The 18,435-nt window shown below is 47.6% G+C and overlaps 1 protein-coding gene across 1 annotated transcript in view; it reads left to right on the top strand.

The window, feature by feature from the left end:
• The window catches only part of LOC119396552 (17-beta-hydroxysteroid dehydrogenase 13), a 104,937-nt gene that overhangs the window by 76,475 nt on the left and 10,027 nt on the right, over positions 1–18,435 (top strand). The window lies entirely within an intron of this gene.

Raw genomic sequence — 18,435 nt, 5'->3', positions numbered from 1 at the left:
GTTATATGCAGCAGAGACACACTGCAACATTTCGGTAAAGTTGCATTACAAAGCGTGTGGCTTCCCAGGACAATTGAACACCGCCCATTATAAACACGTGGGGCCCCAATGAAAAATATTGAACACTCCGGGAAGCCACGTGGTTTTTAGTGCGACACTGTAATTTCACCAGAATGTTCAAATAAGTGTCTGCTGTATAGAACCGGGAGTCCTTTTTTGTAACTAGCTTTTTTCGTCAGATATGATTTTTTTTTTCGCCCATTTCCCATTCAGTTACGGCAGGCCACCGCTGTTACCGACGAGATATGGCGCTACGTGCACATGTCTCCAAATTCTGGTCATGTTACTTCTGTATGTAGAGTAGAATAATATGGTAATATTCTCTGGGGTTACGTGCCAGAATTGCTGCCTTGAAGGAGGCAAGATCACTTGTCGAAACGCTGGCCGCAGCGACACACGCTGTTCAAGTATATTCACCTTTTCATTGGCTGGGAATGTATCTTTCTTTGCATGCCTTCCTGTAATTGTTTCGATTTCCGATTCCATCGCGCTTAGCGCCGCATTGACAAGGACGTTTCGGCAAGTGGCCCTGGCACGGTGCAGTAAGCGCTGATTCTGCAAGATGCCGGCAGTACATAGAAACGATCGGAGCTGCTCCGCCGTGCAGGTCTGTTGTCATGCATTGCAACTGTCCCGAATGGAGAAGTGTCACTGCCTGCGTTTCTTTTGCTGGCTTTCTTCTGCCTTCTCGCAATCGCTGCACCAGTAACAGAGAGTCAAACTCCATCATGTCGCAACGATAGGTTGGGAAATTAAATGGAGCTCACTCAGACTCACTCATGATATATATTTTCCTCTTAAGGCTCACTCAGAGGCAGACCCACCAAAATTTCCCTAGACCACCTAAGTTGTATTTTTCCGTGTCTGTATTTGTGTCTTCGTGCTACACTATGACGTTCAGCAAACATCAACCAGCCCGACAAGAAATCCTCACTTCGGGCTCACTAGGACTCAAGTCACCAAAATTTTCCTCAACAGGACTCACTCGGACTCGGGTTCGCCAAATTTTCCTTAACTAGACTCTTTCGGACTCAAAACACACCAAAAGCTTTCCGCAACCGGACTCAATCGGACTCATACTCACCAAAATTTTCGTCAAGAGGACTCACTCCGGCTCAGTCTCACCAAATTTTTCCTCAAACCGGACTCGTTCGAACTCAAACTCGCCAACATAATATTCAGCCGCTCACACTCACTCAGACTCAAGGCTCTGACTCAGGGCTCACTCAGACTCACGGCTCGATCTGAGTGTGAGTGAGTCGACTCATGAGTGAGTTTGCCGATCTATGATCGCAGCTGTACAATAATCCGGCTTGCTTATGCTCCTGCGAAGGACACGTATGAGCTAAACACAGCCCGTAATGAATGGTTCTCGTTGCACGCCGCCTACCTCGGCGTTTTTGGTAAGACTTATACGTCTGCTATTTCCAAAATGTGACGGCGTTGCCTGCGTCTCTCTCTTTCTCTCTCTCTCTCTCTCTCTCTCTCTCGCTCGCTCGCTCGCTCGTTTCTTTTCTTTTTTCTTTTCCTTTTTTTCTTTTTTTTTCTATAATAGCAGGGCTGTCACTTATGCTTTCCGCACTCAGTTATGTTCTTGGTCGCAGCCCGCTTTCAGTAGTAAATGAAGTAAACGGCTCACAGTTAGCGAGGCATGAAGGTAAACGACACATAACCATCGCAGAGGCGTGAACGCTCGCGCCCTCTTGCTAAACTTTCGGAGCGCGCGATAAGCAAAGAGTACACGCGGGAGCTCTTGCTCTTTCTTCGCCTAACTTAGCGCACCAATTACTACTACACGGCGACAGAGTCTGGCGTGGACAGCTAGCTCCTTTGCAACAGCGCCGTCTCTGCGTTTCCCCAAGTTTATGCGCGCGTCCCTGTGGGTGTCGTGCCGCACAGTTCACTGAGCAAATGTTCGCACGCCCTGCGAAGGGAAAAGTTGCGTTCGCGCATGTGTGCGTCGGCACACTCATCACCTTGTGTTTATGACATCTCTGGTGACCACTTCGCCGCAACTCTTATACTGTTGCTCCTTCGTTACAACTTCCACTAATGCAGCATAACGCTGTCTCTCTCTCTCTGTCGGGGGCATTCTTTGCGTGTTCTGTTGAACTGAAAGACAAAAGCTGACAGGGTCCCTTATGCAATCGCGTAAGATGATGATTCGATTATGAAGAAGAAAGGGAAAATTGACAACTACCCGATTGTAGCACGAAGCCACACGGAAATCCAAACGGATTTCCCAGAAAGAACCTCGGCAACTAAGAAGCTTTCTTTCTGAGAAATCCGTTTGGATTTCCTTGCGGCTTCGTGCTACAATCGGGTGGTTGTCAATTTTCCATTTCTTAACCCTTCCACCACCTTGCGGGATTCCGCAGAACTCATTTGCAATAATGTCGATGATGATGATTTTGGTACCATTCGTGTTGATGACGATGACTATGCCAACGGTCAATTTTCCCGTTTGATGAGCCATATAAGGGCTTTATATAAGGCATAGAAGGTCATTTAAGGATCAGGCATATAAGGCTTTAAAAAGATAATACGTCGTCTCTGCGACGACAACGCATACATTTTTTTTCAGTGTTTTGCATCAATTCGGTATCGACCTCAACGGCTCGTCACATTACGGAGTCCCACAAAGCTGTCGTTTTCGCGGTTTAGCCCTGCACGACAGATATGCAGGAATGTTTATTCATCGGGGCGCAGGTTTTCCTTTTTCCTCAAGTCTTGGCACCGTCGCGCACAAAGCCGACGGTGGAGATTACCCTATACCACGCAACCGACGCTTTCTCGAAGTTTCGAAGCCTTCCACATGCACCGTACATCGGAGACGTGAGTCATTTCTGTTCGGGACCTTTCTGCATCTGTGGTCACGTCTTCTTCGGCACGGCCCCGAATACACGACGCAGGCGAGACGTCAAAGTCGTCGCTAAAGGGAACACGGAGCCGTCACACACCGCAGCCGCCCTTGTACTCTATGTCGTAACACCTCGGCTTTCGACGCGCGAGGCCCCATACTACCGCCCCCTTTTAGCTCACGCCTTCGAACGAAGTGTCGCCCTGATGATGGCGTTTGTGCGTGCCACTTGGACTTGACGGGCTCTGTGCCATTGATCCTGGCGCAGATGCCTCCTCTTCAACCACATGCCAACTTTGTGTGTTTAGTGTCCTATTGATCTGACTTCTTCTCCAAGAACTGAAACTCGACGGCCTTGTTTGTTTTGCTTTTTTTTCGCATAATGGAGCTCTCCTCCTTCTGGAACTCTCATAGCGCGTTTACGTAAGCGCTCGAACGCAACCATGTACGCAAGTACACAAACAGACAAACAAACAAGCAAAGAATGTGTTTCGTGCCGCGGTATCCGACAGCGACACCCACTTGTGTAAACAGTAGCGCGTGTTAGCGTTTTTGCCGGCAGGTGACACTTACACGCATCCGTTGTGCCTGTACGTTAAGGCTTGCGAGCAAGTTTTCAGCTTCGGCGCTTGGCTCTGCGCTTGTACTACATAAAGTATACGCCAGCGTACTGAAGTATAGTTATAGGAAATCAATCCTGACCTATGTATGTGTGTGTGTGTGTGTGTGTGTGTGTGTGTGTGTGTACGTGCGTGCGTGCGTATGCATGTATGTATGTATGTATGTATGTATGTATGTATGCATGCATGCATGTATGTATGTATGTATGTATGTATGTATGTATGTATGTATGTATGTATGTATGTATGTATGTATGTATGTATGTATGTATGTATGTATGTATGTATGTATGTATGTATGTATGTATGTATGTATGTTCGTGTGTCCATCCACGCTCACCAGCCGTGAAATCGTTCCGCGCAGGAAAATGGCTCCACCGTGCACGGACTTTTGTAAAGATTGCCTGACCATAATAGCGGGCACGTAAACTTATATCACGCGATGTTCACTAACAAGCTGTTGCAGTCACCTTAACTACTGCGGTTTTCATTCTCGCGAGAAACGGCGGCTCTTGCCAGTAATATGCAGGCACTCGTTCTCTTCTCTGTGCTCTCCAGTAGAAGATTCAACGGCACTGCCCGACGCTCTAGAGAGAACTCTGCGGTTTTACGTGTCAAAACCACGGTATGATTATACGGCACTCCGTAGTAGGTGTCTCCAGATCAGTTCCACCTGGGGTCCTTTAACCAGTGACATCGAAGTACGCAGGTGCTTTTGCATGTCGCCCCCGTGGAAATGCGGCTGCCGCGGCAGGGAATCCAACCCGCGTCCTGGAGCTTGGCAGCGCGACACTTTATAGGCAGTGCGTCCGTCGTTCATGAGCTTAGCAGCACAGCACACAAAACAGCAAAGGCCGCAGGCCCGCCCCTCTTCTTTTACGAGTGTTATGTTTATTAAGGCGAAAGCCTTAGATGCCTCAGCAAACGCGGAAATTGACCGTCGTCCCGCGTCATCGGCGTCAACACGAGTGATGATAAAGCCATCACGTGATGACGTCGTGACGTCATCATATTACGTGATCACGACGTCACTATAACGTCATATAACACTGCCTCACATGACATCATCGCCTGACATTGTCGCTTGGTCAAAGGTGGACCGATCACGGAGGCAATGCAAAACCAAGTGAGATGCAGAAAGCGTTCAATGCCTCCGATCCCGGAGGCAGTCCAAAAGCACGGAAGGTGCAGAAAGATTTCGGAGGGGAGCAGGGGAGGGTCAGTACGTCGACTGAGAAGAAAACAAGTAGAAGATGGCTTTCGCCTTCGACTCGTCTCAGGCGAATGTATAAGGAACCACGCGAGTTTTTGTATCGCTTCGTTGCTTTCTTCCTTGTCGATACATGCTCGTTCACAATATGAGGCAGCACCTTTACCTAAGCAGCGAGACTTTGAGTTCGGCTAATTAACGGCAGGGTGTCTTCTGTGAGCAAATGCTGTTCGGTAGGCAACGCGGCCAAACACGCATAGTAACTTTCGCCTTATCTGCTTCTTTATCTCGCCTCGCTGTAAGGCAACAGCGCGCCGTTTCATTGGAGCGCGCCATTGATTCTCCCGCTCTTTTTTTTTACGGCTACACCGACTCACGCTTCGCTTCTCCCTGCGCTCAAGATATCGCGCGGGCAGTATTTGCTCTGTCCGCCGCCCGCTGCGAATTAGTCTGGACTTGTCTCTATCGTGTAGACGGGCGGCCGAACAGCGCTTCCTTCTCCTTATATGCTAGTGCCTCTGGGCTGTTTGAACAGCACCGCTGCAGCGACGGTCCCGGGACCGTTGACAACTCTGTCATGTTTATGTTCCGTTCTTCTATGGTGACTAAGTACAGCATATATGCGCCGCGACCCGAGTCGTGCGCCTCTGTCGCTTCGAACGAGTCCCCTATTTATAGGGGACTCGTACAACGTGTACACTGCCGTTGTACACGTTGTACATCGGCAGTGATGAACAACGTGTGAATATATATATATTGAAATAAAGCGGTTAAGCCGACGCTTTATTACGCCAAAGGCAAGATGGCGCCGACGAAGAAGACGCCCGAGCCGATGACTGATGATGGTTATGTACAGATGAGGAAGATGAAGTCCAATTAATGCCTACACTAATTTCCCCCGTTGACGAAAGCGGCCAGCCTGGCCGCGAATTACGTTGTGGAACGCAGATGAAAGGGTTTGAGACGCGAAACGTGCACAACCTCTGTGCCGCGGCAGCGTTGGTCAGTGGAGGCATGAACAGGTGTAACACGGTAGTTCACCGGCGAGGTCTGGTCTATAACTGTGTAGGGGCCAATATAGCGAGATTCAAGCTTTTCGCATAAGCCAGGTGTCCGTGCAGGCGTCCATAGGAGTACAGGGTCGCCAGGGCGATAGAAAACGTCGTGGTGAGTGGCATCGTAGCGATTTTTGCGATCTTCTTGGCTAGCTTCGGTGTTTATACGGGCGCGACGACGGCATTGGGCAACCCGGTACAGAAACTGGTCGCAAATGAATGGTGAAGAGTTGACGGGTCCAGAGAAGAAAGAAACGTCGAGTGATGAGGTTGGCTGGCATCCGTATACTAAGAAAAACTGAGAGTAGCCTGTGGTCCGTTGAACTGACGTATTATACGCAAACGTTACAAATGAGAGAACCGCATCCCAGTTACGATGGTCAGGTTGGATATACATGGATAACATGTCGCACAGCGTGCGATGAAATCTCTCCGTCAAACCATTTGTCTGTGGGTGGTAGCTAGACGTTGTCTTGTGTATTGTGTTTGACGCTTGGAGCACTTCACTAAGCGTGCTTGAGAGAAACGCCTTGCCTCGGTCGCTCAAAAGAACGTGAGGGGCTCCGTGCCGTAGGTAGATAGCTTTCAAGAAGAAGGTTGCTACTTCGGAAGCAGTTCCTGAAGTGATCGAGGCCGTCTCAGCGTACCGGGTCAAGTGATCAACAGCGGTGACGATCCATCTCTTGCCGTCTGGGGTAGTTGGGAGGGGCCCGAATAGGTCAATTCCGACGACAGAGAACGGCTGTGCTGGGCAAGGAAGTGGTTGTAGGGTCCCGACTGGGACAGTAGTAGGCCGCTTGCGGTGTTGGCAAAGGGTGCACGAGGCAATATATTTAGCTACGCTCGTGGAAAGACCTGGCCAGAAGAACCGGCTGCGGATGCGCTCGTGGGTTTTGTGGTAGCCAAAGTGGCCTGACGTTGGGTCGTCGTGTGAAGCCCGAAGAACTTCCCCGCGAAGAGCCCGCGGTACGACGGGGACCCATCGATGGCCTTCCGGGTGAAAAATGTACCGATAGAGTACGTCGTCTTCAAACTTGAATAGCTTGAGATGTTTTCGTAGCCTGGCATTAGGAGAAGACGAAGCACCACTTAGGCGACTGATGATGTCACTGCAATAAGAATCAGCACGCTGGTGAGTGGAAAGCACTGAAGGGCGGTTGGCTGAAGGCAGGGAAGAAATGGATGCAATCGACGATGTGTCCTCAGTGCGGCCAATTTGACAAGGTGACGTGACGTGCTCCGATGTTGGCGGCAATGGACATCGTGATAGAGCATCGGCATTTTGATGCTTCTTTCCAGTCTTGTAAATGACGTCAAAGTCATATGCTTGTAATCGGATAATCCAGCGGCCAAGGCGTCCCGACAAGTTTTTGATTGTCGACAGCCAGCATAGCGCATGGTGGTCTGTCACAACAGTGAAATGTCGACCATGGAGGTACGGACGAAATTTTTAGATGGACCAGAGAACAGCCAAGCACTTTTGTTCGGTTATCGAGTACTTCTTCTCTGCAGAGGTGAGAGTGCGGCTTGCATACGCGACAACTTTCTCGCGAAATTCACGGTCACGCTGTAGCAGTACGGCACCAATTCCCTGCCCACTAGCGTCAGTGTGCAGTACCGTAGGTGCCTCGTCATTGAAATAACAAAGAACCGGTGGGGATGTCAGTGCGCGCTTGAGTTCTTGGAATGCGGCCTCGCACTGATGATTCCAATCAAAGGGAGCTGTACTAGCAAGGAGCTTGTGGAGAGGCGAGGCAATGGTGGCAAAGTTCCGGATGAAGCGTCGGAAGTATGATGCGAGCCCAAGGAAGCTGCGCAGTTCTTTTACACGAAGTGGGCGCGGGAAGTTGAGCACTGCGGAAATTTTGTCCGGATCGGGCTGGATGCCATCTTTGTTAACGAGATGTCCGAGAACTTTGATCGTTGTGCTACCGAAGTGGCACTTCTTTGTGTTTAGTTGAAGGCCAGCATTGGAGAGGCATGTGAGCACTTCGTCGAGGCGTTGCAGATGGTCATCGAAAGTGGAGGAAAACACGACGATATCGTCCAAATAGCATAGACAAGTTTTCCACTTGAGGCCGCGAAGAACAGTGTCGATCATCCTTTCAAATGTGGCGGGGCATTACATAGGCCGAAGGGCATTACGTTAAACTCGTAAAGACCGTCCGGCGTAGAAAAGGCGGTCTTTTCTTTGTACGCTTCGTCCATTGGAATTTGCCAATATCCGGAACGAAGGTCAAGGGTGGAGAAGTACTGCGCGCCTTGCAAAGAGTCAAGTGCATCATCTATACGAGGCATCGGATATACATCCTTTCGGGTGATCTTGTTGAGCGCGCGGTAATCAACACAAAATCGTACCGATCCATCCTTCTTTTGTACCAATACAACGGGTGATGACCAAGAACTGGCAGAGGGTCGTATGATGTTTCTTTTGAGCATGTCGGCCACGTTCTCCTCAATGATTTTGCGTTCGGCCAAGGAGACTCGATAGGGACGACGGCGTACAATATTCTTACCGTCAGTGTTGATACGATGAGACGCAACTGTGGTCTGTTCGAGTGACGAAGCATTGGCGTCGAAGGAGGCCTGATGTTTTGCTAGCAATTTCAGCAACGCCTCACGCTGAGGAGCAGGAAGGTCGGGGTTTATCCCGGAAGCAAAGGTGGATGAAGAAATAGGCTTGTCCTGTGGAGGATGAGCTTGCAAGGCGTCAAGAGGTACGAAAGATGCCAGTTGTGTATCCATATAACAGGTCACCGCAGAACCTTGAGGTAGGAGAATAGTCTCAGTGGTGGTGTTCAGGCCGACGATTACCGCAGCACTTTTTTTGAATCGCACCAGGCTGGATGGGAACACAATGCCACGAGCTAGACAGCGGCCGTAAGGGGTGATAAACACGTCACCATTGGCAATATGCGTAGACATGATCGGGATCAGTTGCTCCTGACCCGGAGGCAGTACGGAATCGGCAGCTGTGGAAAAACGCAGTCGTGTCTCATCGATACGCTCGCTGCAATGATCGGTCTCGGTCATCTGAAGTACACGTTGGCGGCAAGAAATTAAAGCAGACGCTGACGAGAGAAAGTCCCAGCCTAAAATGAGTTCATGAGCACAGGAAATTAAAACTGCGAAAGTGATGTGATGACGGATACCGTCAATGAAGACGCGTGCTGTACATTGAGCCAATGGTCGAATGATTGCTCCATTGGCCCCGATCAAGGATGATCCAAGGTAGGGCGTCTTCACTTTCCGCAAACGAGAACACAAGTACGCACGCATAACAGAAATCGTTGCCCCGCACCTCCACCACTGGTGCGTTACCCCGCACCTCCACCACTTGAAATAAAGCGGTTAAGCCGACGCTTTATTACGCCAAAGGCAAGATGGCGCCGACGAAGAAGACGCCCGAGCCGATGACTGATGATGGTTATGTACAGATGAGGAAGATGAAGTCCAATTAATGCCTACACTATATATATATATATATATATATATATATATATATATATATATATATATATATATATATATATATATATATATATATATATAGTATCATGGAGTGTCATGTGAATACCAGAGATTTAAGCGACATCGGAGCAATAGGATCGACTCGGTGCGAACCTATACCTTCATCTCTTCCTCGTCGTAAGCTTACTAGGTGTCACTAGCGCGGTTTAAATTCACATTGTCGACGTATATTGTTGGTTCAGCCTATTACATAGGATCTTAAAATAGAAGTGCATACCATATGCATACCATAATCTCTCAAGACAGAAGTGCTAATGAGTGGGAATGTTAGATAGGTGAACAAACGGACGAACCATCAACTTCTTTTTTTTTATTGTGATAGGAATTATATGGACACTCTCGGCGGATTTTTGCCGTCGCCGTCATGCCCAGGATATGTATATGTATGTATATTTATAAAAGGTACAAAGAAAAATAAAACAGGAAAAAATTCCGAAGTACCCGACCGGGGATTCGAAACAGCGACCCCTCGCTCCTCAGCGCGCTGCATTAGACAACTCAACCATAGCGCCTTTTTTTTCTTTATTGCCTGGTGCAAAAGGTACAGTAAGATCACAATACACATAAATACATTAGTTACACACTGATGCAACGCTGTCTAGTCTATAACTCTTTCATATCATTAAGCACGTCAAGTATAGTGCCGCAGTCTGGTGGATCAGACTGGACTCTGAACATCTTCCTAATGTGCACAACACTTGTCAATGAAATTGTCTCTCGAAGATTTTACACGCACATATGCGTGGCGTACCTGCATACGCGTTTTCCACAATCCATGGAGACCCAGAATCATTATCGCGTCATATGGACTTTCTATTGGTGCTAAGCTTATGCCATAAGGATCCAGGGGCAGTTCTTTCCTTAGAGTGCGCCGGAGCACGTCCCAATAAAATACTGCATCCCGGCAATCTAGAAAGGCATGTTCGGTATCTCTGGTTTTTGGCATAGGAGGCATTCGGTTGTCCACTGAATGAAGATGCCTTTTTCCTGAAGCCATGTTTTTAAAAGTATCATTCACCTTGTATGTGCCGGCGAAATAACGGCGAGCTATTTATGTTTACCATTTACTGCTGGTGGTACGCAGATCTCGGAAAAGCTTAAGCGTATTTTCTATCACGCCATGTTCCTACATTTTCTTTGAATTTGAAAACTGCCCTTGAGACGCGCACGGCAAAGTGTACCCACTCGTTATGTGGAACGAAAAAACAAAAAAAAAATACCGGGCACACCTTGCGTCAGACGCCCCCGTGTGGCAGGAGACGCAGAGGGCCCTCCACGCGCCGCCGTTTAAAAGAAAAATAAATATCTAAGAGCATCTGATTCTCCATTGTCGACACGCAGTCCGTGGTCAATCCCCCAGAGTGGGTATGTGCCATAATTTTGAGGAAACGAACAAACAAACATTGTCGACACTTGCAGCGCGTTGCTCAAGAACAAAGACGTAACAACCGTGACAGTAGTTAGCTCACGCTTGTCCTGTGTATACCTGTGCGTTCTTTTAGGGCGTCCTTCTTTGTGCTTCAGCGGCGCGCTGCAAGTATCGAGTTGCTTGTCGTTCTTCGTGTGACATTCCAATTTCTTGCTATCGCATTCATTGCTTGACCTTTGCGGCGAAACTGTGACTTTTTTTCCTTTCTCAATTCAGTTCAGCCCTTAAGAGCTGCGCTCCGTGTTAGCAAACGATTGAACAAGGTAGAAATTAGTTACCCTAATGTCGCGTATGTTTTCCTGCTTATATACGATACCACTACTCACGCCACCTTCTCATTGTTTCACTGTTATCCAGCACCGATTAACAGGTATGAAAAGAAATTGTAACACCACTCGTCAGATAATAGAGAGTTTAGAATAGGGTACTCAAAGCAGTGCGTTAGCGTACGTCGCTACCGCGCATGCGTCGTACGCTATCCACTTGAGGACGTCCGTTAAGGGACGGAAATAGCGTGCGTGCTCAACGATCTCTACCTTTGCATACCCTATTCTAAAACTGCCTAATAATAGTTCACGGTTAACAGCGCAAAATGACACGTAGAGAAAGAGGAGACCAGACGACACGAGCGGTGTGTCCTCTTGTCTCTCTCTTTTGTCCGTGTCCTTTTTGTGCTGTTAACCACGAGCGTAATCCAAGTCGCCCAATTTTCCATACTTATTTAATAACAGTTCTTCGTCTTGCAGCATCGAGTGCGCTGCGTTTAGTGTTCTAGACGGAAAATGGGAGGAATGTTGACTTCTCGATGTTTATTTCGCATTGTCGTCGCGTCATTACGGAATGTAGATGCGTGGCATAGCTGTTTAGATGCGCCATAAGCGAGCTTTTATGTGTTCGGTCGTTTGCGTAAGTACGGAAATGCGCGTAAGACAAGTGAACCGAAAGAGAGTACGCAGTGGCATCGATGCTTAATCTCCTCCCGTCGCACAGCGGCGTTTTGCTGCGATCTCGGAACAACACGGCGCGGTGATGATGCACAGAGACAAAACACGCATGCTATGAGAAATATCGCCTGTGTACCGCCGAAAAAAGGGGAAAAAAATAAGAATGCCTGCAGGAAAATAAAGCTGGGCGTGTCAGGATACCACGATTGGTCCACCGCTTACCGACAGCCATGATGCGCGCGTAGTTCTCCTCGTCGTGGCACATAATGGAACGAGCGAGGCCGTCCTTGATCGATGACCGTATAGTTGGCGCGACGCTGCCCCCAGGCAGCGGTCGTCGGCGTGCGCCTGTTGCTGGGCCTGGTCCGTGATTCAGGAAACATGCGAACAAGAACGTTTGCAGGTTGCAAACTCTGCACCAAAACAACTTTCTCTTATTTTCACTCGACTTATGCACATCGGGCGCAACTCCCACTGATCCTTTTTCTTTTTTTCTCGTCTAATCGTTCAACGTCTATTGTATGTGCAACTTTGTTTTAATAGGAACATATTGTTCAGCTTAGGCAAAAACAGCCGAAGTGGCTCGGCTTGGTGCTTTATGAAGCAGTGTGTTTGGCACCCCGTGAAATTTATCAGCCCAAGGCTGATCGTAAAACACGATGAGCACAAAAGCACAAGACAATGTTTCAACTACGCACCACAGGCTTGTTTTTGGTGCTTTTTTTTTCTTGATGCATTTCTTCCCAGTTTTTTGTGTACTAAGCATGCACCGCTCCACGTCCTATACGGTGGTCGTGTTAATGACGAATGGCTGTCATACCCGCTCCTTACCGCCCATAGCGGGCACGTAATCTCCACGAGCTTGTCTGTGCTTCGTACACCATCGTGGGGCAGGCTTACGGAGCCTCACACGAACGGCAGCGCTACTTCAGTGGCGACGATGGTGCACTATATAAGCAAGACCGAAACAAGCTTTTGCCGCGTCATAAATTGGCATCTTCGTTGTCCAGCGTAGCCCTTGCCGTTCACTGTGGTTGCTGTTGTTCGAACTCCAACATATATTAATGCTGCGAATGCTGCAATTATTTTCGTGCATGCGTCTGTACATGCGTACAAGGTGTTTGTAAGGGAGAGAGGAGGAGGAGGAGGAGGAGGAGGAGGAGGAGAGGGCGGTAGGGAGAGATATTATATGGTAGAGACCAAAAATGCAGTTTCGATGCAACGGAATCATAGGCATGCAGATCAGTACCAAGTAACGCGCAACGAGAAATTGCGAAAGGACATAAAATCGAGGTCAAGTGCGCTCTTTTGGATTATTCTCTTGCTTGTTTTAAGTGCGCGTTGCATTCGTTAATCTTTATTCTTTTGCTTTTTCTCGACGCTTCTGTGCATCACGTACCCCCCAACGCAACTTGCCGTAAAGCGAAACGGGATGGGGGTAACGCCCTAACGCCTTCCGCAACCATCAAACGAAACCACCAGTGCATTATTATACATAGCCAAACGGCACTGCGCCAACTTTTTCTTAAGATGGCGCAAGTCTCAGTTCCTCGTTTTTTTATCTCTCCCTCTCCCACTCACTCGCTCGCTCGCACGTGCACACACACACACACACACACACACACACACACACACACACACACACACACACACACACACACACACACACACACACACACACCACCACACACACACACCACACACACACACACACACACACACACACAACACACACACAACACACACACACACACACACACACCCAAACACACACACACACACACACACACACACACACACACACACACACACACACACACACACACACACCACACACACAATGCCTTATATATTCGTTCTCTATCTAGTTCGTTCTCACAAACACACACTTTTCTTTCGAACCCGAACATTTCGCATCGGCATTTCTTAACATCGAAGGGTTCAGATTTGACTTCCCTGCTTTTCACTTTACCTCTTCGATTTAGCTTTTCCATCTCAATCATTTCGTCTTCTCTCTGTCTCATCTGTTTACACTGGCGCCATGCTTTCTTTCTCCCGTCTTTTCTTTTTTTCTTCTCCGAAAATCGGCGAGCATTCTCCCGCCCTTTCGAGGTGCGGAATGAACGAGCGCGAAGAGGAATCGTTCATCTTGCGCAAGAAAGATCGTCGCGATAAAAGACGCTCGCGACTCTTCGCGACCGCGAAAGAAAGAAAGAAAGAAAGAAAGAAAGAAAGAAAGAAAGAAAGAAAGAAAGAAAGAAAGAAAGAAAGAAAGAAAGAAAGAAAGAAAGAAAGAAAGAAAGAAAGAATGACCTTGCGTGTTCTTCTCGAAAGTGTTCAGCGAGGGGGCGGAATTTGAAAACGAAAAAGACAGTTTCCCGTAGATTGATTCACCGCATTGCGTGATACCGGCGCTGATTACAGGCATGGGATAGGCGAGATGGGGCAACGCGTTTCGTAAAATGACGCAAACTTTTAACATCCGAGCTGTTCTAAGTCGAGCCGGCGCCGTCTGCACGTCTGTCCGGTGTCACGCAGGGGCAGGTTCCCCGTCTCGCCGCTAGGGGCGCTCATGATGATACGATAATTTGTCACACAAGCAGGTCGGCACGATGGTTGAGCAGAAGCTTCCAGGTCTATTTTATGCTGATGATATTGTCTTATTTGCGGACAGTCAAGATGATATACAGCGACTGGCAGATATATGCGGAAGGGAATGTGAGGCTTTAGGACTAGGATTTAGTTCAACAAAATGTGGATTGATGGTATTCAATGATCACGAAGACCATGCGGTCTTTATACAGGGCCAAAAAATACCGAGGGTAAGCGAGTACAAGTACCTCGGAGTATGGGTAAATGAGGGGGATAGATATATGGAGGTACAAGAGAAAGCATCGGTAGCAAAGGGAAAGAGGAATGCTGCAATTATGAAGCACAGAGCTTTATGGGGGTACAATAGGTACGAGGTGCTTCGAGGGCTGTGGAAGGGTGTGATGGTCCCGGGGCTTACATTTGGGAACTCAGTGGTGTGCATGAAGTCAGAGGTACAATCAGGAATGGATGTAAATCAAAGGACGGTGGGCCGCCTCGCGTTGGGCGCTCACGGGAAGACGACAAATGAGGCTGTAAAGGGAGATATGGGATGGACAGGCTTTGAAGTGCGGGAAGCTCAGAGCAAAATGAGATTCGAAGAGAGGCTGAGGAAAATGAAGAAGAGTAGATGGGCAGAGAAGGTTTTCAGGTATTTGTATAGAAAAATCGTTGACACGCTGTGGAGAAAAAGAACCAGGAGGCTCACCAGTAAATATACGGCTAGCAGTGCGGGCGATATGGCAACAAGGAGCATTAAGCGGAAGGTCAGAGAGGCGGAGAGGACTTATTGGATGGCAGCGATGGAAAAGAAGCCGGCTCTGAGTAACTACCGAAAGGGAAAAAACGAAATAAGGAGGGAAAGGTTTTATGATAATTCAAGGGGAAGCGCTTTACTGTTTGAAGCAAGGTCGGGCTGTCTTAGAACGCGTAGTTATAAAGCGAGATTCAGTAACGAAGAAGAACAATGTACATGCTGCGGGGGAACTAAGGAAACGATGGAACATGTACTGATTGAATGTGGCGATATTCACCCAGGTATACGTGTGGGCACGAGTCTACATGAAGCCTTGGGTTTTAGGGACAACAATGGAAAGCTGAACACGTCCGCGATAGAAATAAGTAAGAGACGGTTAGAGTACTGGTGGCAGAAAAGTAGAGATAAAGAACAAAAATAAGTAATGGGGGGAGAAATAAGGTCATTGTGCCTTAAGAGGCAGAGAGATACACCGTGAATTTATATTTTTTGGTATGATAACATAGATTTAATCAATGTAAATAAGGTATTAGGCCAACATAAAACAAGGAAGGTTTTTTTTCTTTTTTTTTCTCCGAGCCTGGTGGCAGACATGTCACCGCCCCGTTACAAAGGGGACGCTCATAGCATCCATCCATCCAATTGTTCATGATGATACAATACCACGATAGGATCATGAGGGACGCCGTAGTAGAGGGCTCCGGAAACTTCGACCACCTGGGGTTCTTTAACGTGTACCTAAATATAAGTATACGGGCCTCTAGCATTTTAGCCTCTGTCGAAAATGCGGCCGCCGCCGCCGGGATTCGATCCCGCGACCTTCGAGTCAGCAGTCGAGTGCCATAACCATTAGAGGTGCTCTAACGATCGCAGCGGAAACGTATAGAATCCTTCGTCATGCAGGTGATTATATTGCAGAAGTATTCTTTGTCTAGACGCTCGACTGTAAACCTTTAATTAGTTTCTCCGTTGAATGAATGAATGAATGAATGAATGAATGAATGAGCGATTACACAGGCACGTGACAGCAATTCACGGTAAACTCGTCTCTTGCGGAGCCCTTTCGGTATATTAATATAGCAGTTTGGACTGGCTCTTACTGCATCGTGAGCTAATAAAAGCATGAACTTAAAACGAACACACGAGGACCAGCACTAAGTTCCAACTATCGACTTTTATTAATTGGCAGCATTTATATAATCGGAACTATAGGTGAAGTTATATGTCTTGACGTGACAAAAGCCTATAAAAATAATTTTAAAGGACTAATTTAGAAACGACAGTTGAAAGCGCTTGCTCTCGGGTGTCTCTTTCCTGGTATATTGCTATTGCTACTAATTAAATTGTTCAGTACATCTTCTTTTTGAAGAAAACGTGAAATAAGCTTGTTTTTCCTCTTGAACTCTCAATATCTGGAAAGCAGTTTTTATATATATATTTCCCCATTATCAAAACAACTTGAAAAAAAACAGAAGGCTGATTTTTTAATAGAATAAACAAAACATCAATACGAAGCTGTTGAACTAGAATAGCGTACGTATACGGAACAGTGCTCGTTTTTTTTTTTCTTAGCAGTTTTATTCAAAAAATGCAGACAAAAATATATTTCCTTTGCTAAAAAAAAATGCGGAAACCTCAACACTTAAAAATACTATTGTAATTCTTGCTCCACTGAAACAAGGGACGCGCGCTTTACGTATAATAGTAGTTTCAGAGAAAATGTGTCTCAAAGAAGCCTTAAAATACATGGGAGGTATAGGGCCTAACCTGCGTCCTTAAGTTCGCGCTGCTGTCAACTCTTTTGATAATTATACGTTGCAACGGACACTTCAGTTGGCGTCGTTCAACAACGTGCATACACGCAAAGGTCATTGGTTCCCGGCCGGGCACATAAGGTCGCGACGGCGGGCGCGCGCATCCTTACCGGGAAAGGGGCACGCGCGCACGGGCAACGTTATTTCGGGTTCTCCCCAGAACTCTGCGTACTGGCAACGGCGCTCTATCTCCCAGGTCGCCCATAAACGACTGGAACAGCGGAAAAGCTCCGTCGGGGTCGTCTCGGTGTGTCGTATGTATACGTGCACGCGATCCCACCACGCCGCGTCGTCGCGAACGCAAACGAACAGCCGTACGCGGTAAAATGACTGCCTAGTGGGCTGTTTTGATGGATGCGGGAATGTGTAGCGGTTATCTCTCTTTCCCTCGCCTTGTTTTCGGTCTTCGCGTCGGCGGCGATTTCGGTCTCTCGAGTGATGTAGCGAAGTCCGCGCGGCATGTCCAAGCCGGCTGTCGTAGTAGCGTGCCCTTAACTGCTTGTTGGTGGATGCAAAGGAAGCCGAGGTTTCGGTTTGTGATACCAGCGAAGCTTATTTTATGCCCCGCCTCTCCGCCTCTCTCTCTCTCTCTCTCTCTTAGTACGACAGCACCGAGAAAGCATTGCTACAATTGTTTTTTACTTGCATGAGCATTTATCTTCCAAACATTTCCGGTCGAGCACTTGCGTCCGGTTTTCCGAATATTCGGAAAAAGTCTTGTAAAAAATAAAACTGTCCGAAATGGACGGTTCTAGTTCAAGTTAAGAGTTGTACTGGCTACATATGATGTCGGAGCATACGCTTGCCTGAGATAAGGGTCAATTAACTATTGGGATAACTAAGAAAAATTAATCGAATGAGTTCACTGAAAGAGCCGACCGCTTTCGTGTAAGCAGTTGGGATCGTTGCGGCACCTGGCGGATAAGATCTCAACCACGCGCTTATTTGCACGTGGCCTCTGAGATCTGCTTCGGCAGTGCGACGAAACACAATGACAACGCCAGGCACACGAACGCTGACACTCGATCGCCAGTACCAGACCAGCGCCTCCTTCATTAATAGAGGAGGCGTTGATTAATAGAGGAGGCGTTGACCAGACACTTATGTCAAGGATAAGGGCCAACTCCCTTTTTCTTTTTTTTTTCAGTCAGCAAAGCGTGGTTAGCCCCGTGTTTCTCGACGTTGCGTTTGTTCCAAAGAAAAACGGTCATTGCACAAGTTGTTATTGAAGCGTACTCGTATTTCTACATAGTTTCTGCGGGCTGGCCTGAGGTCCGTTTCTCGTTAAACTTGTTTTGCGCGCAAGGCATGTAGCAATCCACATCGCTAGCGGTTCGAAAAGGAAGAAGAGGAATACGAATACGAAAAGAATGTAAGGATAAACCGATCCAGAAGCCCTGTCTGCATGAAACTTTACATTGGCGCATTGACGCAGATCTTTCAATGAACTTTTATTGATTATCCTCGCAGTTAATTGGCAATTATCTTAAGTAAACTTATGCTCCGATGTCATATCTATCCGATATAACTCGTAGCCTGGACCAGAACTTTTTCTGAATATTCGGA

This window comes from Rhipicephalus sanguineus, chromosome 6 (genome assembly GCF_013339695.2).
Source record: "Rhipicephalus sanguineus isolate Rsan-2018 chromosome 6, BIME_Rsan_1.4, whole genome shotgun sequence".
Lineage (NCBI taxonomy): Eukaryota > Metazoa > Arthropoda > Arachnida > Ixodida > Ixodidae > Rhipicephalus > Rhipicephalus sanguineus.
This window is presented reverse-complemented; position numbering and strand designations above follow the sequence as displayed.